This window comes from Octopus bimaculoides, chromosome 8 (genome assembly GCF_046866305.1).
Source record: "Octopus bimaculoides isolate indiv1 chromosome 8, ASM4686630v1, whole genome shotgun sequence".
Lineage (NCBI taxonomy): Eukaryota > Metazoa > Mollusca > Cephalopoda > Octopoda > Octopodidae > Octopus > Octopus bimaculoides.
In genome coordinates, this window is record NC_142935.1 from 28912400 (window position 1) to 28937399 (window position 25000).

The following is a 25000-nucleotide window of genomic DNA, read 5'->3' on the forward strand; positions in this document are numbered from 1 at the left end:
TATATTTATATATATATATGCATATATATTTATATATATATATGCATATATATTTATATATATATATGCATATATATTTATATATATATATACATATATATTTATATATATATATGCATATATATTTATATATATATATACATATATATTTATATATATATATACATATATATTTATATATATATATGCATATATATTTATATATATATATACATATATATTTATATATATATATACATATATATTTATATATATATATGCATATATATTTATATATATATATGCATATATATTTATATATATATATGCATATATATTTATATATATATATGCATATATATTTATATATATATATGCATATATATTTATATATATATATATGCATATATATTTATATATATATATGCATATATATTTATATATATATATGCATATATATTTATATATATATATGCATATATATTTATATATATATATATGCATATATATTTATATATATATATATGCATATATATTTATATATATATATGCATATATATTTATATATATATATGCATATATATTTATATATATATGCATATATATTTATATATATATATACATATATATTTATATATATAGATGCATATATATTTATACATATACATGCATATATATTTATACATATATATATATATACATATATATTTATATATATATATGCATATATATTTATACATATACATGCATATATATTTATATATATATATATATACACATACATATATTTATACATATACATATATACGTATATATATGTACATATACATATATATTTATGCAGATAGTGTGTGTGTATTACACACATAAATAAATACATGCACAAAAATAGTTGTAAATCTAATAAAGAATTGCATTAGCGTCATACATAATAAGTCTTCACTCTCTCCTCGAGTTATCTACACAAAAGATTCTCTAATTTTGTATTTTTAATAATAATCTGTATAATTGAGCAACAACATTAACAACTATATTTTCAAAACTTTTCTAAAAATCTAAGGCTATTGAAATTTAAAGATAATACAATAACTTGTCTGCTAATTATTAAGAACAAATTCGAAATTATACAATGTAACAAAAAAAGTAAAAATTAAAACAAAATGAAAATACTGAATAAATTGTGAAATAAATCGAAATAAACTTATAGCCTTCATTTGTACTTTAGAAATATATCTTAGATTAAAATTACTTGTCTTCAGTGGATTTATTTCTCTATATAATTAATGTTTGAAAATGGTAAAAGACTAGGAGGGGTGGTCACTGCATGTTGGAAGTAAAATCTAATTAATAGGTAGCAGGGAGTAATTTTCTAACTTGCTCAAACTAAGCCTGTAAAAATATAATTGGTAGGTATTTCCCTCTATTGAAATTATCTGTTGGCGAAAATATTTTACCTGCTCTGTATTCGCAGATATAAAACAGTGGACTCAGTGAGTGCAACATTGATTTTAGGGCAATGACAGCTTGGTTGCGGAGGCTTGGGCGTCACTGCAAAGGGGAGGATATTAAAGAGTTGCATTCTCTGTTGGTTAGTAGGAGGTCGGGTTTGGCGAAGAGATGGCTCAGATTTATTTTGGGTTTCTCTACTTTGCATTCTCTGTTGATTTTTCTTCCTTTCATCATTTGTTAATGTCTGACATTCTCTGCCAAACTTTTTTTTCTTTTTTTTTTTCTCATTTCATTTTTCTCTACCCTTGTATATGTATATTCTTTCTGTCTCCTCAAACTCCATTTCCATGGCTGCTGAATCCCGCTAGCTTCCTTTCCATAGCTACTCCCCAATCATTTCCTTTCCTCAGCTCCCATTTCACCTGCTTTCTTTCTAGAGCTAGCTTCTTATTTGTTCCCTTTCCACAACCACTGTGTTACAACACCTCTCTGTGTCTCTCTCTCTCTCTCTCAATCTTTTTCCATAAACACTACTTTACTAGCTTTCCTTCTCTTCTTCATACATCACTCATTCTATTCCATGATCTCTGTGACCTCTTCCATAACTTCACCAGCTTATATCTCCCTAACTGTAATAATCTCCTCACATGCCTTCCTCATGTCTGTGTTATCTCTCTTCATTCACCTTTTTCACTTCCCTCTACAAATTCTTATCTATAACCCTCCCTTCATCATTCTCCCCCTCCTTTTATCACTTCAGTCATATGTCCTCTCCTTTATTAAATGCTTGCCTTAGATTTTTCAAAAGTTTCTTTGAAAAATATGTTTCTCTGTTATTTATCATGGAAAAATTCCTTACCAAATTTTCCCCAAACAAAGAATGCATATATGCTTTTATTTTGTGGGGGTAGTGTAGTTGTTTATGTTAATGCTTTTACATAAATGTATTTTTATCTGTCTGTCTGTCTGCTTGTTTGAATACACATGTCTGTAAATGTTTATTTTTCATTATCATGACCACTGATCAATTTATTTCAATTAGTAAACAAATATCAGAAAGTTAATGCGATTGGTTATCGCATGATTCGCGAAAAAGTGTTGCGATCCAACTGTGAAGGTAGGCAGGACACCAAAGATTTGGCAAAAAGTGATGGCAATAGATCTAAGAATACTGGAACTCTCAGAGGAGGATTGAATATATGCTGCATTGTCAGCCCACCAAACCCATGCCATCTGCTGACATTCAAGCAATAATTCTCATCCTCCTCATCATCAATCTTCCTTTAACGTGGACATTTCAGAGAACTCCGGTGAGCCTAAAAATATTGAGCACTGCCCACTCATTCTTTTCAGACTAACGAGTAAAATGGGCTTAATTCAGCTGGGAATCAGTGAATGGTTATGGAATCCGTTTATTTGGAACTTATTGGTCATCATATTACAGCATTAGTGGAAATATAAAGTTTAGTTTTAAAATATCATCATCATCACCATCATCAGTTAACATCCACTTTTCCGTGGCTGCATGGCTCAGATGGAATTTGTAGGCACAGATTCTATAAGGCCTGATGCCCTTCCTGCCACCAACCCTCACCTGTTTCCAAGCAAGGTGGTAATTCTCCATGACTAGACATTTTTCGTAGAATACTGGGGTTGAACACATTCACTTGTGTGACAATGATACTGATTTACAACTATCACATGATGTCTAGGCTAGAGGACACTCACACGCGCGTGTACACACACACACACACACACACACACACACACACACACACACACACACACACACACACTTCTTTCAGTTTCTGTCCACCAAATCACAAAGCTTTTTGTTGTCCTGCCAATCTAGTAGACGACACTTGCCCAGGGTGCTGCACAGTGGAACTGAACCCAAGACCGCAGGCTTTGGAATTATGCTTCTTAACCACACAGCCATACCTGCACCTATACTAATTCTGAAAGGAACTCCAAAATTATAACAAATACAATGAAAAAAATTAGTAGTATCTTTTACTAATTAAAACTTAAACTGGAATCAGTATTGTCTTCAATCAAACAAATCCATAGTCATTTCTTATTCTTCTACCAGCTGTGGTAAATATGTTCTCTAGTCACTGATCTCGTAAAGAATATGTTCTTTTTACCTAAGTTTTTTTTCTCTTTTTTTGTGTTAATCTTAGCTCTTTGTTATATGCTGCCACATCTACAAACTTCTCTGTCACTTAGAACGCAGATAAAATAATAAATGCAGACCACTTGAACTGCTTGTATCCTTTATCTACTTGAAGAACAAAAGCATTCTGCATCTTCAGTGACCTTTTTACTCCTACAGATCACTCAAACTACAGCATTTATCCTAACACTAGTACTGCTCTTTTCTTTTTCCCATCCAACAACACTTCCAGAAGTGAACCTCTAGGCAGTTGCTTGACCTGCTAGAAATAGCAACTCAGTTTGCCTCAAACTATATACTGTACTGGCTTAGGAATGGATACAATGGATAATGAAGTCCAGAGTCAGCGCTGGATTAACCATTAAGAAAAATAAGCATGTGCTTAGGGCATCAAGGGAAGGAGGGGGCACCACAGAAATGGTAAATGGTTTACAGCACAAAAGAAATCACTTTAAACTTGCTAAAATAATATTCGGGATGCCTTTGACTCTTCTAAGTGTAGATGTCGATTCATTTTGAGAATCTGATCAAAGACTTTGCAATTCAAAAAAGGAGGAAACTTTACAAATATAAATAAAATGGAATTATACAAAAATAAACATTATTTTCCCTCTTACTGTTTTGTTTCATTTTGAAAAATAAAAATTTATTTTATGGTTTGTTATTGTTTATTTTTTGAATTACATAATCTTTTATGGGGGCACCAAAATATTTTAAGTGCTTAGGGCTTTGACGAGTCTTAATTCAGCCATGTCCAGAATATATGGATTTTGATTAAAAAAGAAAAAGACAAGTAGGTTATAGCTTCAATAACTTTGATCACATTTCTGAATAACAATTATGGCCATGCTGCAAATAGCTCACTATATTCTATGTATGGGTTTAATTCATTTGGTATTTTTCTGTTCAGTGACCATGTACCTCCTCTACAGCAAGACACCTGTTTCTGACTCTCTGTTACATTCTAATCTTTCATCATCTGACACAAGATCACCTCCTCCATCGCCCCTTCCCTTCTCAAAGACTCTTTGTCTGACAAGTTACATGGTGACCCTGCCATGTGCTGGTGCCACATAAAAGGCATCTAGTAAAGTGGTTGGCATCCAGCTGTAAAAGCCATGCCAAAACTGACCTCACCTGCACTGGTACCATGTAAAAAGCATTCGACCTACTCTGTAGCGTAGTTGGTGTTAGGAAGGGCACCCAGCTGTAAAAACTATCCCAAAACAGACACAGAAGTCTAGTGCAGTCTTCTATCTGGCCAGTTCCTGTCAAACTATCCATCTCATGCCACTTCATGAGCTTACTTCATGGTTGAGCAAATATTAGACAAAATATTCAGTCGTAAGACACCTGTTCCAAGAATTTCATACAAAAGTTCAAATTCCTGCAACTTTCCAACTCAGGCTTTATATTTAAGAATGACTGTAAAAAATTGCTTTAATGTGTAAAGTAATCTGAAAACAGATTGACTGAAGAATCAATGTGAAATGATGTAAATGACGATCGTGATGATAGTTTTTTTCCATATGCAAATAAATATGAACACCACACGCACATTACCAGGCTCAACCTGTTGTGGCGAATGTGTCATTATGGTGATTAGTATTATCTAAAGCCTGCTGCAGACAACACAAGTAGCCTGATTGATTCATATCATATGTTGCAAGCTAAGCTGTCTGCACAAATTTAAATACATTAGAAAGAAAATAACAAGAAAGTTTAGACATGTTGTTGCCTTTAGTACTTATATATTTATTTTTTTGCATTTATTTGTTATGTATTTTTATTAGATTGTTTTTACGTCTGTTTTTTCGTGCTAGCATGGGTTAGATAAATATGTTATTGAAGCATTGTTTTCACAGATGAATGCTCTTCCTGATACTAATCCTTATTTGTTTTTCAAGTAAGCGACCTTATATTCTACATGACCTCTAAGGTGCAAAAGCCAGCAGACAATTTATAGATAGCAGAGCCTACAGCAACACTGCTCAGATGTCATGACATTTTTTTTGTATAAGCTAGCGCAAATGTAAACAAACATACATGCGCATGTACACACACACACACAATCGTGTGTGTGTGTGTGAGAGAGAAAGAAAGAAAGAGAGCTACTTCTTAATCACATAGCCTCACCTGTACTTATCTCATTGAAATTAGGCTTAGTCAACACTTTTACACTGTTTGCAAGTTACTTGGTGATGCCATTACTGGTGGTACCATGTAAAAAGCACCCAGTACACTTTCTAAAGTGGCTGTTGTTAGGAAGGACATCCAATTGTAGAAACTATGCCAGAGCAGACATTAGGGGGCTTGGCACAGTCATATAGCTTGCCAACTCCTTACAAATTGCCCAACCTATACCAACATGGAAAACATGTTAAATAAAGGTGATGACGACAGTGATGATGACAATGATAGTACTCACACATATCTCATTCTATCATCATCATCATCGTTTAACGTCCGCTTTCCATGCTAGCATGGGTTGGACGATTTGACTGAAGACTGGTGAGCCAGATGGCTCCACCAGGCTCCAATCTAATTTGGCAGAGTTTTAAATTACAGGAAATGAATCAATGATTTTACTCTAGGAAAAACCACATACTTGATAAACCTAAACAGTAATGTTTGTTTTTTCTATTTGCCTATTATTATCATTTTATGTCATTTTAAAGTATGTCGTACCACTACTTCATAATTACTAATTTTGGAAAAGTTATCCGAAAGCGAAACCATTCTATTTCAAAAGTGTTTTCTAACTAGGCTTGTAACTCAGCTTCAAATATTAATCAAAGCAAAACTTTAAATGGCACCATTTGCATATATGTTCAGAAAACATAATAAAGTGCTACCTGTCATTTATAATTTAAAATACAAATACTTCATAATATAAAAGCATAAACTGGTCTGAAGAAGAAATCTTAATTGTCAGACTGCTTAAAGAATCTATGTAAAATATTCTCTTTGTTAATGGTCATCATCTGCTAATCATCATTTTGAAGAATATTTAACCGAGTTAAACCCAGAATCTTTCTTCCTACCTCTCACTCTATATATGTATGTGTAGATGGGTGGGTGGTTCTCTCTTTCCCTCTCTCTTTCTCCCTTCCTCCATCATAATTGATTGGCAAGGTTGTTTCTTCGTTACTGAACCAACTCATAGAGTGTAGTAAATTTAGGATAATACAAATGTTTAGAAGGAAACATTTTGGATTTGCGTAGATTAACAGGCATTTGAGTTAGTTTTCTTGAGAAACATTACGAGAGTGTATTGTTCACCAAACATCAAGTTCCTAACACAGAGTTTAGATTTGGCGTTTGAGTTTGTCAGCCAATCAAATTTACAAAGAACAAGGTACTGAGCTTGTAGCACTTGTGTTAAATCAATAGACAACTTTGTCTTCGGTCAAAGTATGATGTGAGAGATAAAGGGACTAATAACTGACTACTTTTGTGGTAATATTATTATATTAAATTAATTGGGATGTTTAGCCTATAGCATTGCTTATTGTTTCTTTGGCAAGCCACGAGTTCTACATTAATTTCATTTGTATTTGTTTTTGCTAATTTATAAACATAGGTGCAGGAGTGGCTGTGTGGTAAGTAGTTTGCTTACCAGCCACAAGGTTCCAGGTTCAGTCCCACTGCGTGGCACCTTGGGGCAAGTGTCTTCTACTATAGCCTCGGGCTGACCAAAGCCTTGTGAGTGGATTTGGGAAACAAAAACTGAAAGAAGCCCATCATGTGTGTGTGGGTGGGTTTGTCCCCTACCACTATTTGACAACCTGTGCTGGTGTGTTTATATTCCTGTAACTTAGCAGTTCAGCAAAGTGACTGATAGAATAAGTACCAGGTTTAAAAAATATCGTGGGGGTCAGTTCATTTGACGAAATTCTCCAAGGTGGTGCCCCAGTATGGCCACAGTCTAATGACTAAAACAAATCAAAGATAAAAATGTAACCAAGAATGCATGACTTCTAATATCATGCTTCTTTACTGTGGCTAACGTATTCTTCAAATAGTAAAGTCTTGCTGTGAAGGATAGGAGCAATGTGTGTGTGTCAAACCGTTTTTAGTATAGTGAAGTTGTGTTTGGAATGCAAAGTCTTTGCCAAGATATTTGTCGAAAGGTATACAGGTAATGTAAAACATGAGACTAGAGATATTTTGCTTGAAGGGATCCATTATGACCCAATCATCCCATAGACTTGTATGCATGTGTGTGTGTATGTATGTATGTATGCATGCATGTGTGTGTGGTTGTGTGTATTTGTATGTATATGTGTGTGGCTGTATGTTTGTGCGTGTGTATGTATGTATTTATATGTGTGGTTGTGTATATGTATGTATAGACAGATGGATGTCCCCACCCCCACTCCTACAGTCTCAATAGTTTGTGTCTAGTGAAACATTTAGATGCAATCTAATTGAGATCAGTCTGCTGTTCAATGGCATCAGTCCAGTTGCAAAATGAATACATGCTCCTGGATTAGACATCGTTGTCTGAGTAATTCCATTATTTTGGAATGGTATAAGTTTGGACAGCTGTATTTAATTTAAAAGTACAGTGATTGGGAAGATAGAACTTATGTGTGGTGGACTTTATTGTTGAAGAACGGATAAATTTGAACTTTCCAAGGATGTAAATTTAATGCTACACTATTCAACTGAAATGGTTTCCTTGGTTACCTCATACCAGCTTATGGATTTGCTAGCATGGAGCTTTACAGAAACATAGAAATCATGTGAGGTAAATAAAATAGGTTAATGAAGACTGATGAAATAATTTACTACTTATCCTAAGCATAATTTCTGCTTCTGATATTTCCTGAATTTTATTACATGAACTTATGTGACTTCTATATTGTATTCATATTGTATTCACTACAAGGGGGTGGGTTTAAAGTATTACTTAAACCATTCTCTTATTCCCTAAGGATAAATACATTATTGGATTTCCTTTAGTTTTATCCTTGCTATATACCTTGCGTAAGAAATAACACTTTCTTTTTGTAATTTAATAAAATTTTCATCAGTATTACTAATTAAAATTATAAATTATTAAAGTGATAAAGATGACATCTATAATTTACCTTAATGTAGGAAGTGCTGTTACATGATGTGACATGTTCTTTTGTTTTGTTCTGTCTTTCAAAAGCATAGGTGTCTGTAATTAAAAAAAAAAACATATGCACAACATTTTATTTTATATTCCTCAATCTGTAAGATAAAATCCAATAATGCTATTTAACAGTGACTAGTATGGTTTCAGAATACTTTTGGATATTCAAATTCTTGGCCCTTACAATATCATCTTGTAAAATAGTTTACAAAATGATATCTTACTTGCAATACATACTTCTATCATCATCACCATTATCATTTAGTGCCCATTGTCCATGCTGGCATGGGTTGGATGGTTTCACCAGGGCTAATGAGCTGAAAGTCTCGCACCAGGCTCCAACCATGCCAAATCAGACTGGAACCTGATACAGCCCCTCAGCTTACTAGCCCTGGTCAAACCATGGCAATATGGACAATGGAAACTAAATGATGATGATGATGATGGTATAAGTATGTGTTGCAAGCTACATCTGAATATAAAAGAGTGGACTTACTAACTATAGCCAACTTATATGGTACTTTGGTATTAGGAAGTAATCTGCATTGACTAGTGTTTAATTACTTACAAATATAGTTTCGTTTGTTAATTATTTTTACTTTAACTGATCACTTGTGACTTTGAAATGGTCAAAGAAAAACATTGACGATAAAATTGAAACATCACCACGACCACCACCACCACCATCATCATCATCATCATCTTGACCTTTTTGGATGGACTTATAATATAGTTTGTCCCCACTCAGTTTCATCTGCTTTCATTGATGTGATACGAGAATAGGACTTCTCAAAACTTTCCTTGGTCTTCTATCTCGAGTACCTATACTGCCTCTGCACTTTATATCTTTTCATGATACAATGAAGGGGGTTTCTACATAGTTGGATGCCCAAAATAGCAGCCAAAATCTCTCAAATCCTATTTTACTAATATAAAGAAGTTACACAGATAATATAATCTTATTTATACATAAAGGGTGTAGTTACACCTGCAACAAAAACTACTTTTGATCAGAGTAGATTTGTGGCTAACGACTAAAATAACACAGGGATATGGCATAGTGGTTAAGAGCGTGTGGTGCTAACCCCAAGATTCTGAGTTCGATTCCAGGTAGTGACCTCATCATCATCATCATCGTTTAACGTCCGCCTTCCATGCTAGCATGGGTTGGATGATTTGACTGAGGACTGGTGAAACCGGATGGCAACACCAGGCTCCAATCTAATTTGGCAGAGTTTCTACAGCTGGATGCCCTTCCTAACGCCAACCACTCAGAGAGTGTAGTGGGTGCTTTTACGTGTCACCCGCACGAAAACGGCCACGCTCGAAATGGTGTTTTTTATGTGCCACCCGCACAAGAGCCAGTCCAGGGGCACTGGCAACGATCTCGCTCGAAAACCCTACAAAGGCCAGTCAGGCGGTATATATATATATATATATATATATATATATGTCTGTACGTATTGTCGTCGTCGTTTAACGTCCGCTTTCCATGCTAGCATGGGTTGGACGATTTGACTGAGGACTGGTGAAACCAGATGGCTACACCAGGCTCCAATCTGATTTGACAGTGTTTCTACAGCTGGATGCCCTTCCTAAAGCCAACCACTCAGAGAGTGTAGTGGGTGCTTTTACGTGTCACCCGCACGAAGGCCAGTCAGGCGGTACTAGCAAAGGCCACGCTCATCTCGCTCGAGAAACCTCATGTGTCACCCGCATAAGAGCCAGCCCGGGGACACCAGCAACGATTCCGCTCGAAAAATCCCAGAATCCCACACAAGAGCCTGAATAATAATAATAATAATAATAATAATAACATCGAAGAATACCTTAGGAATGAGAACCCAGGTTCGAAATTTCCACAAGACACCTGATGAAGGATGGAGGGTATATCAGCTGAAACGTTGTGTTAACAACAAACAAGATGAGAACAAATATCCGTCAAATGTAAATAATGCAAATAATGTACATATTTCCTCATCTCTTAAATATAAAACTGTAGAATAACACATTTTCAGCTTGGTCTGGGAATCGAACTCACTACCTCATGATTGTGAGCCTGACACTTTAACCACTGAGCCATGCGCCTTCATATGCACACCTTTTACGTATGTTATATCATACCTTAATGCTATGTGGGATGGATTTCCTATTGATAGGCCACAGATATTCAATACAGAGTTAAACACTAATCGTATGCAAATTAGTAACACCAATTCTTTGAAGCTACTAAATTTGATGTGTATATAGACAGAATGGCTATTTGTTTCTCTGGGATTGGCCAAATTATGTAGACACCCTTGATAAGACACCAATAAGAGTTGAAAATCAGTTAAGTCTGTTCATCATTTTCCCAGTCTTTGGAGAGATAGATAAAATGGGCATGTTTGTACGTCTGCTATGTAGGTTTATATATATATATCTGCCAATACCTTTAGTATCCAGCCGTTGTCTTTTACATGAATTTAACATTATCTGATAGTTCAGTCTTTCAAATGTTTTGACCTGAGTTATGACTTCTTAAAAGAGTGACTCCCTAATTTGTATTCCTGAGCATTTTAACTGAAGAAGGAGGTTTTATTCTAGATACATTCACTAATCCCTTTACAATGGTGAAAGAATCTTTTTCATCATTATCATTACCACCATCATTTTATGTCTGTTTTCCCCTATACTTTTATGGGTTGAATAGGTTTTGTTCCATACAGCACTTCAGTATTTGTTGTAGCCTTGTGTCACCTCCTTTAGGAGGCTCAGTTTCCTCAGATCAGCTTTCACCACTTCTTCCTATGTCTTCCTTGCTCTTCACCTACAGCAGGTCTCCTTCTATTAGAATACTCTTGGTTTCTGAAAGATGCACAATACATCTGATTGCTTTCATATCCAATTTTTCTCCCCGCTCATTTATGTTCCATTGTTGATGCACAATAATGTAATACATCTAGTGAAACGTTTTCAACTCATTTCTTTCTCACCTTCACACATCCTCCAAATTTAACGCCCTTCTTTAACTATCTTGCAGCATTACACTCACGACACAATTATCATACAATCTGCCCTTCACTCTCAAATGGAAGATCTCTTTGTTGCCAGCTCCTTGAATTTTTTTTTTTTTCTACCCCGTTCTCACTATGCTTTCGAAACATCCTTCTCCTTCTGCTAATTAGGTCACCTAGGTAAAAGAAGCGGAAAAAGCAAGCTTTCAACTACTTCTTGGGAGTCCTCCAGGCATTTTGAAAGAATTTATTTCTAAATGCACTTACTACTACTACTACTACTACTACTAGCACCAGAAGCAGCACCATCACCACCACCACTACTGTGCTTATGAAGTTCTTCCTCTTTTTAAAGTTATTACAGGATTTCTCTTTTTCCTCAATTTCTTGTTCATTCAGTAAATAAAACTAGATCATCCAAATTGAAATTTATTTGCATTGCTAAATTTACTGCCTTGAAATTAATTAATTTTTTTGTATACTGGTGGTGCTGCAGCATGGCCACAGCCTTTGGCTGAAACATATATAAAAATGAAAAAGAATACTTCAGTAAAAATAATAATAATCCTTCCTACTAAAGGCACAAGGCCTGAAATTTGTGGGGAGGAGTTAAGTCAATTGCATCAACCCCAGTGTTTCACTGGTACTTAATTTATCGACCCTGTAAGGGTGAATGGCAAAGTCGACCTCGGCGGAATTTGAACTCAGAACATAAAGACAGATGAAATTCCACAAAGCATTTTGGCCAGCACAGTAACTAATAATAATAATAATGAAAATGGTTTCAAATTTTGCCACAAGGGCAGCCATTTTTGGGGAGAGGACGAGTCAATTACATCGACCCCGAAAGGATGAAAGGCAAAGTCAACCTCGGCAGAATTTGAACTCGGAACATAGACACGGATGTAATACTGCTAAGCATTTTGCCTAGCATTCTAACGATTCTGCCAGCTCGCCACCTCAATAATAATAATAAAACAACGATTTCAAATTTTGGCACAAGGCCAGCAATTTCAGGAAGTGGGTAAGTCAATAACATCAATCCCAGTGCTCAACTGATAATTATTTCATTGACCCCAAAGAGATGAAAGGCAGTTTGACCTTGGTGGAATTGAAACTCAGAACATAAAAACAGACAAAATGCCACTAAGCATTTTGTCCAACATGCTAAAGATTCTGCCAGCTTGCCATCATTTTAAAAGGATGAAAAGCAAAGACAGCCCCAGCAGCAGCATTTGTACTCAGAACACAAAGCAGGAAGAAATGTCACTAAGCATTTTATCCGGCATGATAATGATTCTGCGAGCTCACCATCTTTTAATAATGATAGTAATAGTTTCAAATTTTGGCACAACACCAGCAATTTTGGGGAAGGGGTAAATTAACTACATTGGTCCCAAAAGGATGAAATGCTACTAAGCATTTTGCTTGGTGTGCTAATGATTCTGCCAGTTCACTGCCTGAATAATAATAATAATAATAATAATAACCATCTTTTCTACTGTAGGCACAAGACTGAAATTTGGTGGGGCGGGGATGTGTTGATTACGTCAACCCCAGTGTTTCACTGGTACTTAATTTCTCGACCCTGAATGGATGAAAGGCAAAGTTGACCTTTGCAGAATTTGAACTCAAAACATAGCGTTGGGCGAAATACCGCTAAGCATTTTGTCCAACATGCTAACGATTCTGCCAGCTTGCTGCCTTCAATAATAATGATAATAATAATAATCCTTTCTACTGTAGGCACAAGGCCTGAAATTTTGGAGGAGGGGTAAAGTCAGTTACACCGACCACAGTGTTTCACTGGTACTTAATTTACCAACCCCGAAAGGATGAAAGGCAAAGTTGACCTTGGCGGAATTTGAACTCAGAACGTAAAGCTAGACAAAATGCCGCAAAGCATTGTATCCATCGTGCTAACAATTCTCCCAGCTTGCTGCCTTAATAATAATAATAATAATAATAATAATAATAATAATAATAATAATGATAATAATAATAATAATACTGATCATGATAATAATAATAATAACAATAATAATAATAGTGATGATCATGATTTCTTTTATTTGCCACCAGGGTGCCTGATGAGAGACAAAGATGAACATAATAATAGTAGTTAGTGGTAGTTGTAATAGTAATTGTAAAAATATTAATAATAATAACAACCCTTTATTATGTCATTCTTTTTTTTTTTACCCAACAGTCTCTTCATTTCATATTTAAGTCAACTCTATTTGCAAAATTGATTTTTTTGTTTTTGTTTTTACCATTCATTTTTTCCATTTTTCCTCCAAAAATCATTTATCATTTTTTTTCTCCACCCTCACCATCCAGTGCAATATAATTATTCAACTTCTGTGTATTTCCCAGCATCTCTTATTCAAGTTTAAGTTTCCTTTTTTCTTTTTTTTTTATATTTATTTATTCATTCATTATTATTTTTTTTTTGTCTTTAACGTCAAGGTGATTACGTACGCCAGTGTTTTTATAGGCATCTTACTCCTCGACAAGACTCCTACCCTGGTAGTGGAGCTTTCCTTTTTTTTTATATATATATATATATATACCTTTCTTTATTATTTTATTGTATTTTTTTGTATATATATATATATATATATATATATATATATTTATATATATTTATTTGTTTTTCTTTTTGTCATATATTTCCTCCTCTTTTATTATATTGCCTTCCTCTCTCCCCTACCCTGCCCATTCTAGTTATACTACAGCAGTGCATATGCACGCTTGCACACACAAGTTAGGCCAAAGATATGCTGGTTTCTCTTGCTCCTGGCTGATTCTTTTACCCCATCTTCTTGTCAGCTAGCTCTAACTCACTTCATGACCACAACCCCCAAAATCATTCCCCTACCACTGCTACTTTTACATTTTCCCTCAACTCCTTTCTTTACTTTTAAAAGGACATTTTCCATTTTCTATCTCTCTCTTTATAACTTTCCTCTCTTTCACTTACCCCTACCACATTACGCTCCCTCCCATCTCCACTTTAGATCTTTATATTTTCTTTTTATTACTGTGTGTGTGTGTGTGTGTATCTGTGCATACAAATCTGTGTGTATGTGTTATCTCTCCATGTGCGTGTTTGCCTGCATTTATGTTTGTGTGTGCATGTTCATCTCAACGCAAACATTTACTGGTTTATATCCTCATATCTGTGTGTGTGTGTGCGTGTCTGTCTGTCTAGTTGTGCAGCCATATATACACACACACACATGTGTATATATACATGTGTGTGTGTGTGTGTATTTGTGTACTGGTGAGATTCTCCAGAGAAGCAAGGCACACATACTGGTTCCCTGTTATTATGCAAATTAAGATCTTCTCTTGTTTGTCTCCTTTCACACGCACACGCGCCTGTGAATATTTTGATCTGCTGCTGCAGAGGGTATTCTGTCTCTTTTTTTTTTTTCTTTTTTTTTTCTTTTCTCCTTCAGGGAAGCCTCTATCGATGGCGGTGGTGGTGGTGGGGAAGGATATCCGCCCTCTGAATGTTGCTTTTGTGTCCCAGGAGTCTTCTGTTATAGATGAGACAAGGACGTAGCTTATATCAGTGAATTCCAGATTAATGTTGTATGCCACGGCGAGCACAGGACCTGTCCAGTTGCGGAGGAGGACAGGGATCGCTGAACAGTAGGATCTTTCCGCAGTAGTCTAATCTGCTTGTGTCATCGGGAGAAATTTATTTTTCCTTTTGCGCACATGTTCTCTCTCAGACACAAGCATGCGTGCACACGCACACATGCATGCATGCACAAACATGTGACATGCATCCCTGCATGAGAAGCAAGATTGAGATTGTATTTCCTGCATAGAGATCTCTTCATTCATATATATATATATATATATATATATATATATATATATATATATATATATATATACACACACACACGCATGCACGCGTATAAATGTGCACACTTATAGTTCTATATGTGTGTGTACATATAAAGCAACTTTAAAATCTATGTAAATGTGTGTATAAATATATTGTGTATATTGTGTGATCTATCTATCTATCTATATATATATATAGAGAGAGAGACAGACACACAGATTTAAGGTTGTCTTTATGTAATTTCCTGTGTATGACTTTCGCTGTTTTATAATAATAATAATAATGTTGATACATTCTACTATAGTCTCAACCTGGTGGAAATAGCAGCTAAATCTTTCTCAGATTACTCACTGCAGTCTTGAGAAATGTAATTCTTGACATATCTCTAATAAGATGTGAAGGTCATGGTTGGAACACCTTTGATCGTAGTCCTACTCAATCAGGATTCATCTTTGATTAAACAGCTAAATACACAGGAAAAAATTATGATGAACACAATATGTGCAGTTTATACCATTAGTTCTCTATATATACATTTTGCCATTGTAGCTATTTACTTCCATCTGGAGTGGGTGTTCTTAGTGCATTTGTGTACAGACCCACAATGGTTCTTCAAGGGAACACTTTATTAGAGAAGCAAGTTTTGATATAAACTGCGTGTTTAGTTTATCATATTTTCCACTGTATTTTGCTCTGTATTTGCTCATAACTGTAATACCAGTGTGTATAGTAGTAACCATACCACTTTAGAAGTACACTGGATGATGATAGTCTATGTGGAGCTCTAAATTCATCAGTAGCAGTAGAACAACAACTGTACACACACACACACATACACAGTGTGTGTGTGTGTATATTCTTTTATTCTTCGATTCTTTGAATTGTTTGTCATTTGACTTCGGCCATGCTGAAGCACCACCTTGAAGGGTTTTCGTCAAATAAGGACTTTTTTAATTAAAGCCTACTACTTATTCTTTTGCTGAACTGCTAATTTACAAGGATGTAAACACACCGACACTGGTTGTCAAGCAGTGATGTGGACACACACGCACACGCACACACACACACACACACACACACACACACACACACACACAGAGGCAAATCCATGAACAAAAAATAGGAAAACACAAAATCAATTGGACACACCCAGTGAATATATTAGATTAAAACTCACTGAAAGTTTTAGGTAGAAGGATTGGAGTAGAAATGGCGTTTCAAGCATGGCTCTTCATTGGATAGAGGAAAAGTTGAGAGAAGAGGAAAGAGAGGAAAGAACCGATAGTCCAAAGAAAAGCTCATGTGTCTGCTACATGGCCAAAAATATATGTCATGTGTGTATCATTGGGAGTAATGATAAAAGATCCACATATCAAAGTCTCTATCCAGTGAACAATACTGCAGCTCACATGTAGCTTAAGTAATGTTGGAGCACTCAGCCATCACATGATACATAGGTTATTTAAAAAACATAGAATCAAAATAATCAAAAGAAAACAACAACAGCAAAATACCTTTGAAATTGTAAAAAGTAGCAAAAATTAGCAATATGATAACTCTTCTGTAATTAGATTAATGATGTTAGGTGGTGGTTCTGTTTTGTACAGTTCATTGTCCAAGAAAATTTTGCAGTTCGACAGTCATCAATTCAGCTCTTATGTCCACTGTGATAGAAGCAGTGTCATTGATTTCCAATATCCTGCAAAAACATGTCTGGCCATGGGGAAATATTACCTTGTTTGGGAACAGCTAAGGGTTGGTGACAGGAATGACACTGGGTTGTAGAAAATCTGCCTCAACAAATTCTGACCAGTCCATGCAAACATTGAAAAGTGCACATTAAAATGATGATGATAATAATGATTGTGTGTGTGTGTGTGTGTGTGTAGGTGCTGTTGGGTTAAATTATTTAGAGGTTCACTTCAAGACCACAAAATCCAAGATTTGATCCCACTGCATGGCACCTTCAGCAAATATCATTTTGTATAACTTGTTGAACTGGGTAGATGGAAACTGTATAGAAGCTTCTGAGATTGATTGCACTTGTAATTAAAAGGATACAGACTTGTTTCACACTGCCATGCTGTTTCTGCCTGGGAATTGCATTATTATACATGTTTGTTGAATACTCAGCTACTTAACACGCTTAATTCAAGAAGCAGGTAACCCAGTGGATTGAACCACCAAATTTTCATCATTGAGGTCATTGGATATCCAGCCCTATATATGTGTTTATACACACACACAAGCTTGATGTGTAATGCAATGAAGTGTTCCCTTGATAGACTATTGTGCATCTGCATCCAATTTCACTATGAACACCCACCGCAGAGGATGCAATTAGCCACAATGATGAAATATGCCACGGTATAAATGGTGTAAACTGCACCTGTGTTTATCGTACTTTTTTCTACGTTTGTTCTGTATATTATAACCAGTAATACTACTAAATACAGCAGTATTTATAGGAAATAGACACTTTACTGGCAATGACACTCTGCATGGGGGCTTTAAATTCACCAGTAGCAGTTGTACATCTAACTGTGCAGACAAGAAGTACTATATATACATACATATCTACACACACACACACACACACACTCACACACACATACATATATATATATGCACAAACATCACAAATGTTTCTGCAGGATAATTGAGCATCCATAATTTTCATTGTTATTCTCCCTCAACCTCACTACTTACTCTCCTTTCTCTCTGCCTCTAAATGGAAGTGTGCAAGTGAAAGATAATAGTTTTATTTCTCTCTGCTGTCTGATGTGTGCCTCTGTCTTGCTCGCATTCACACACATATTAATGCATGCATATGTTTGTGATTAACTTGGATTTATTTTAGTATTTAAATCAGGTAGAAGTAATGGGTATAAAGTACACAACTAAAGGAATAAAATCCACCAGATTTTGGAAATATCATCTTATACGAAATAACGCACAGCAATTTTGAATGAAGGGTCATTGCATATAATTCTTCATTAGATTCTTTGTTATTATTATTATTGTCATTATTATTATTATTATTATTATTATTATTATTATTATTATTATCATTTGTGTTAGGAATGAGATAGTTTGTATTTCTAGAATTATTACTTCAGTGATTGAAACCTTCTCATTCTAGATAGGAGTGCTGAACTATCACTTCTAAAAATAGTTCCATTTATTATTTACTTTATGAACATTGCTGATAATTTTATATATTCTTTTATCATTTACTCATTGGACTGTGGCCATGCTGCAATGCCACATCGAAGAGTTCACTTCAGTACTTATTTTTAAGTTTGGTGCTAAGTTACAAAGACATAGACAAACCAAGTTTTTGCCTGCCATATTCTCTCAAGGCATTGGTGAGCTTGAGACTACAGTAGAAGACACTTGCCTGAGGTGTTGTGCAATGGAACTGAATCCAAAGCCATGTGACTACAAAGCACGCTTCTTCATCACACGGCCATGTCTGTGCATACATTATATAAAAATAAATTTCAAACTAAAATTTTCATTAGGAAATTAAACAGAAAGAATAAATAATACAAAATTACTGATTTATGCTTCTGACATATAAAGTATTTTTATTGTTGTTTTTTTTTTTCCTTTTAAAAAAAAAAAATTTTCCTTTGTAAATTGGTACTGCAATAAAAGGAGATAAGCATGGGATATAGAGCCTTTTAGGGAAAAGAGAGCAAGAAATGTTTCAATTACATTTTTTGTTTTACTAAGGAATAGAGCTTGGCTACATTTTTGTTCTCTGTTTCTTGTATTTGATTGTAGACTGACTATCTGCCTATTAATGGTCACTGTTCTTCTGATAATTTTCCCCTGCAATTTTCAGTCTTTGTTCTAGACTATGTTACTTTTAGGAATGAATTACAACTAGTAATTTTGAGTTCTAGATCTTATTCAACTTTTATCTGAAACTTTCATGTATTTTTAGCAATGACCACCTTCTCTTATTCAAATGGTCTTCATTTTTATACTAGATTAAAAAACAAAACAACTTCTTAATAGAGTGCATTCTCAGTGCTTCTTTCACAATAGATACTCTAGAAACTTCAATTTTTTCCGTTGTTACTACAAATTCACGTTTGGTACAATTGACATAAATAAATTAAAACTACTTTTCTTCAGCTTTCTATTTCTTCATAAACATCCAGCAAATATGAAATTATACTGGAATCAACATAAATTGGCTGATGCTGGGTTAACTTGTAATTTAGAGAAATGTTTTTATGTCTGAAGAAAGTAGCATCATGAAACATATGAGAGAGAGAAAAGACAAAGAGGAAACATTAACTATCTCATAGTATTAAAAAATGCTATCTCGACAGTAAATTAAATCAGTTTTCTGTAGCTGAAGTTTTTAATAGTAAAAGAAACTTAAAAATCATATTTTGATAAAAATGTATTAAAAGTACAATTTTTAAGTATTTCCTTAGACTTTAATAACTGTTTTTTATTATTATTATTTTTTAGTAAAACTCAAATACTCATAACTAATTAATAAGCAGCTTTCTTTATAATATTATTGACTTTGATAAAAAAAAAATTATATCAAGGCTTAGAAGTTTTATGAATTTTCTAGACAGTGTAGACTTTAATAATTGCACCCTTTTAATAAAAGTTACATACTCATAAATAATTAATAAGCAGCTTTCTTTATAATATTATTGATTTTGATAAAAAAAAATTATATCAAGGCTAGAAGTTTTATGAATTTTCTAGACAGTGTAGACTTTAATAATTGCACTCTTTTAATAAAAGTTACATACTCATAAATAATTAATAAGCAGCTCTCTTTATAGTATGGATTGATGTGAAGGTAAACAGTTGGACTAGACAGCTTGTGCTACCTAGTTGTACCTCACAATTCTGTGTAGAACCCCAACTGAAAATCAACTTTCCCTTAAATAAGTACTTATGGTTATTTCAGATTAGATCCGTTAATCGAGGTTGAGTGGTCTTTATTTCTCAGTAATATGTAAAGATATGTTGTTATAAGACATAGTACGTATATTAATCAAAATATAGACGTAGTCATAAAATATGTAATAGTTTGATGAAGTCATACAACATGATAGACAAATAGTTATATATGTGTTGCATGTCAAGGCGCACACTTTCACATCTGTTTAAAAGTACATATGTAAGATGTTGGACAACTAATAGTAATCTGAAGTTTGGCTCCATCCTACTATTATCCATACTGTGTAATCTAGCTTTTAAGACTCTCTGCTTGCCTAAATCAACAAATATGTATGTTGAGAGTAACTCTCTATGACTAAGCTTCAGACAAACTCGCATCTGTTCAAGCTAATTTTATTCCTGTTTATAGCAGTTGATATTTCACCAGTTTCTCTATAAACCCACTTTCATAGATTAAGTTTTAGAATGCAGTGTCTGCTCTCTATCGTAATTGGTGTACTTGAAGAGACAAAATCTAGTTAAAATCACTGACTCCAAGATTTTGTTAAGAATTACGCATAAATTTTATATTTTCATGCTGATATGTTTTTTATTGTTTGGTGAGATATTAGAAATATGTATTTGTAAAATTTTGTCATTGTTACAAATGTGTGTGTGTGTATGTGTGTGAGGGATATATATGTGCATGTGTGTTTGTGTTTATATGTGTTTATATAACTGTGTATATGTATGTTTATATGTATATATAAATATATATACATATATATATATATATATTTATTTGTGTATATATCTGTATATATCATATATATATATAAGTGTGTGTGTGTATATGCATGTTTATATATATATATATATATATATATATATATATATATATATATATATATATATATTTGTGTATATATCTGTATATATATATATATATATGTATAAGTGTGTGTATATGCATGTTTATATATATATATATATATATATATATATTTGTGTATATACCCACATATATATATATATCTATATTTGTGTATGTATGTATGTGTGTATATGTATATATGTGTGTGTGTGTGTATGTATGTGTGTGTATATATATATATATATATATATATATGTATGTATGTATGTATGTGTGTGTGTGTGTGTGTGTGTGTGTGTGTGTAATTTCGAAAATGATATATATAACGTATATTTGTGTACATACATGTGTGTGTGTGTGTTCATTTTGTATCTTACTATTAATTTCTTATGTTGTAGCCTTGTTCAGAATAATTTTGAGTAAATATTTAAAATCGTTATTGGATTACAATGATCATGTGACGACTATATGTTTGGCTGCCAAATATTTCTCTTGGAAATCGACTTGTATTGACTGCAGTCCAAATAACTGGTATGCTTCTATATTTCTTTGCAGCAAGTAGGTTTCATGAACTTAAATTTTATCGATTATTTTCATTTAGTAAAATGAAGCAAAAAAAAAAATATTGAAACAGAGATCAGTTTTGCTCTTTATAAGACATAATATAAAAAAACAAAAACATCTACCACCATCATATCTTGTAATATCTCTCTTCATATAATATCAGTATGGAGAGAGTTAAGTCTATGCTTCACATTTATAGCTTATAATCTGGAAATATTTAAAAGGAATCTCTTTATTTTACAGTCACATTACACCCAGTTCCCTAGCTCTTCCCTCTCCTCTTTGCATTTCATTAAGGAATTCTTAAATGTTAATCTTGAACAATTATTTGGCTGTGTCTGTTGAGTTTAAGAAAAAATTTTATTGCCCTTCATTTAAGCATGGTTGTTTGAAATTTTTTGCAAATTTTATTTTAAATAACAGCAGTAAATTATTCACATCCATGCAAATTTGCATTAATTTTCTGTTTTTTTTTGTTTTGTTTTATGGGCGAAATTTTAGTCATATATACTTTAATTGAAATGGTGCTTCTATTTTTGGCTTCAACTAACTCTGAAGATTGCAGATTACTTAGGCTACATGGTGATTTGCCAACCTATCTCTCATAATTTTTTTTAATTACTTAGAAGTGGTTACTGCTACATAGCTTCTTGGCAATGGCTATTGATCTTGATAAGATAATATAAAATGCGGAACATTTCCTAGCGAGGTTAGGGGAATATTGTATGTTATTTATGGAGGAAAATGAGAGGAGAAGTCTTAAGCCAAACATCAAAAACTTCTAATGACAACCAACTAGTAAAAATATCAATATCAGAGAATCTGAATGTATACTTTTTGGTTATTGCACTATTGGCTCCAGAGAAAATACTCTATTTGGGATCAATTATGATAGGAAATACGGATATATAATTCTCACAACACTGAGTCACAGACCCCAAATTACTTTGGATTTGGCATACGAATAAGGTTTCTTACTGTCCAAAACTAATGGGCACAGTTGCATATTTAGGCATACATTTGGTTTCATTGAAATAAATGGGTTTGTTTTTTAAGTTACATCACTCTCCCTTGACATACCACACCACATTTTCATGTTTAACCCTTTTCATACTGTAGTCCCAGTTGGTTATGCTTGGGACAGCTGGAAAATGTAATGACAGTTGCAGCTGATAGGACCCTATGGAGGAGTTGCCTGAGGATTTTACCCTCTCGGCCCTCTTAGGAACGGTGGACAGAGAAAATGGATTGATGGATGAATAAATAACAGCCTGTCTGGGACCAACCCTGGTTCCATGATACAAACTCCCCCGTTTTAAAGTGATCTAAATTAAAACCTTCCAACAAAATGTCACATTAATTCAGATTCCAAACAGCAGCTTCAATGAAAGATGTGAGTGAGCTGGAAAAGTTACTTTACTAAAATCTTTATTTTCAAAATCAACCAAAACAAAAGTAGATTGTTGTCCACAGAAATATGGTAAGTAAATGGTTAAAGTAATTAAGTTGTGAAGATAATTGTGCTGAGTTCAAAACACTTTTTCTGCTCACCACATCTTTCATTCTCGCTTTGTCATCTCTCTCTCTCACGAACAATGGTTTTTAAAACATTTCCAGTATTTCAGTTTTAAAAAATAAACATTTTTCACTTTTGATGTAATTTTTTTTGGCAAATTTATCTAAAGACGTCTCCTAGTTGTTATCTGGTATTTATTTCGATTGCTGTGAGTATATTAGACAAAACATTGTAACTCTTATTATTTGAAGACATCATTGGAGTGTAGTATGTCCCCTGATTATACATTACAAACTCCTTACTTTGAGCTTGTGATAAAATCAGATCATAACAAGTCCCATCTCCACTGGTAGAGTAGAAAACATTTATTGTCAAATACATTGACTGTTGTTTGATGAATAAAGTTTTGATTCCAGAAAGAAATTTTGTCTCATTAGTTTGACAATTACATACAAAATCAAAGCTAATTAAGTGCTTGAGATGAAACCAGCAATTCTAATTTACTTTTAACATTCAGAACGTTCTGTTTTCCTCCCCCAAGTGTACTCAGTTTACAGTAGTTTAAAACTGAAAATATGGTATTCTCTACATATTAAAAATGATTTTGAGGGTTTCAGAGATACTTTTTTGTTTGAACCACCTCAAAAGGACAATGTAATTATGTAGTCACAGCTACATACTATTCTTTTGTAAGAAGTCTTATTTCATATTGTCCTAAAAGGTATTTAAGTGCTATTTACTGGATCCTTTTTTCTTCATTTTCTTTAAAGTTAATTTGAATGAATCATTTCTAGAGCCAGTTATGCGTTCATCTGAAGAGATCTTAATCATGTAATCACACCATGGAAATTATTATGTGAAACAAAACTCATTTCTATCATTACATCATGTAAAACTTTCCATCTCTAGTTGTTTTAATTTGCTATTTTTAACTTGTTTCATGTAGGAAAAGAGATTTTCAATTTTAACCAAGAATGTTTTCTCCAGAATAAACTATTTGCTGCTGTTGTTGTTTTTAGTTAACTGCGAACCCAAATTTTTTGTTTCAAAATAGTTTATGGTTTGTTGTTCAACATCCCCACCCCCTTAATTAACTTCTAAATTCTCTTTGTAGATTTTTGTCGATCATTATTGTTTTCAATCCTTTTTCATGGGGTGGTGGTCGTCGTGGTAGTAGTGTTTAGATGTCTTATTAATTTCAAGTTTGATTAAAATAGGCTGTTCATTATATAAATTTGTGTTCAAAAGGTTTATGAAATCAATAAAGAAGAGAAATTAACTCACCTTAATCTGAGATTAACACAGAATTCTGTAGGAAGATATTGCTTTATGAAAAAAGTCTTTAAGATTTGATATCTGTATGCCAAATTATTACCATATGGTAAACAAAAACCAAAAGTCATTTAATTGTAAATTTTCTCATCAGCTAAATTTGTTTTTGAAAATTGCCATTATGTACATTTTTTTTTCTTTTAATCTGTTTGGATAAACTTTTGAAATCTTAGTATAATCCTCTATGTTCAAATGTCTTACTAA

General features: G+C 33.6%; 1 protein-coding gene and 1 long non-coding RNA gene across 5 annotated transcripts in view; one reads left to right on the plus strand and one right to left on the minus strand.

Moving 5' to 3' along the window:
- Positions 1–18078, minus strand: part of LOC128248554 (uncharacterized) — a 37508-nt gene extending 19430 nt beyond the window's left edge. Inside the window, exons 1-2 of the long non-coding RNA XR_008264726.2 lie at positions 17105–18078; positions 8701–8774 (exon numbers count right to left, since the gene is read on the minus strand). This is a non-coding gene — a long non-coding RNA (uncharacterized LOC128248554). The remainder of the gene's footprint in view (positions 1–8700; positions 8775–17104) is intronic.
- Positions 1–25000, plus strand: part of LOC106880872 (uncharacterized) — a 281292-nt gene that overhangs the window by 67168 nt on the left and 189124 nt on the right. The gene's annotated exons all lie outside the window — the stretch shown is intronic.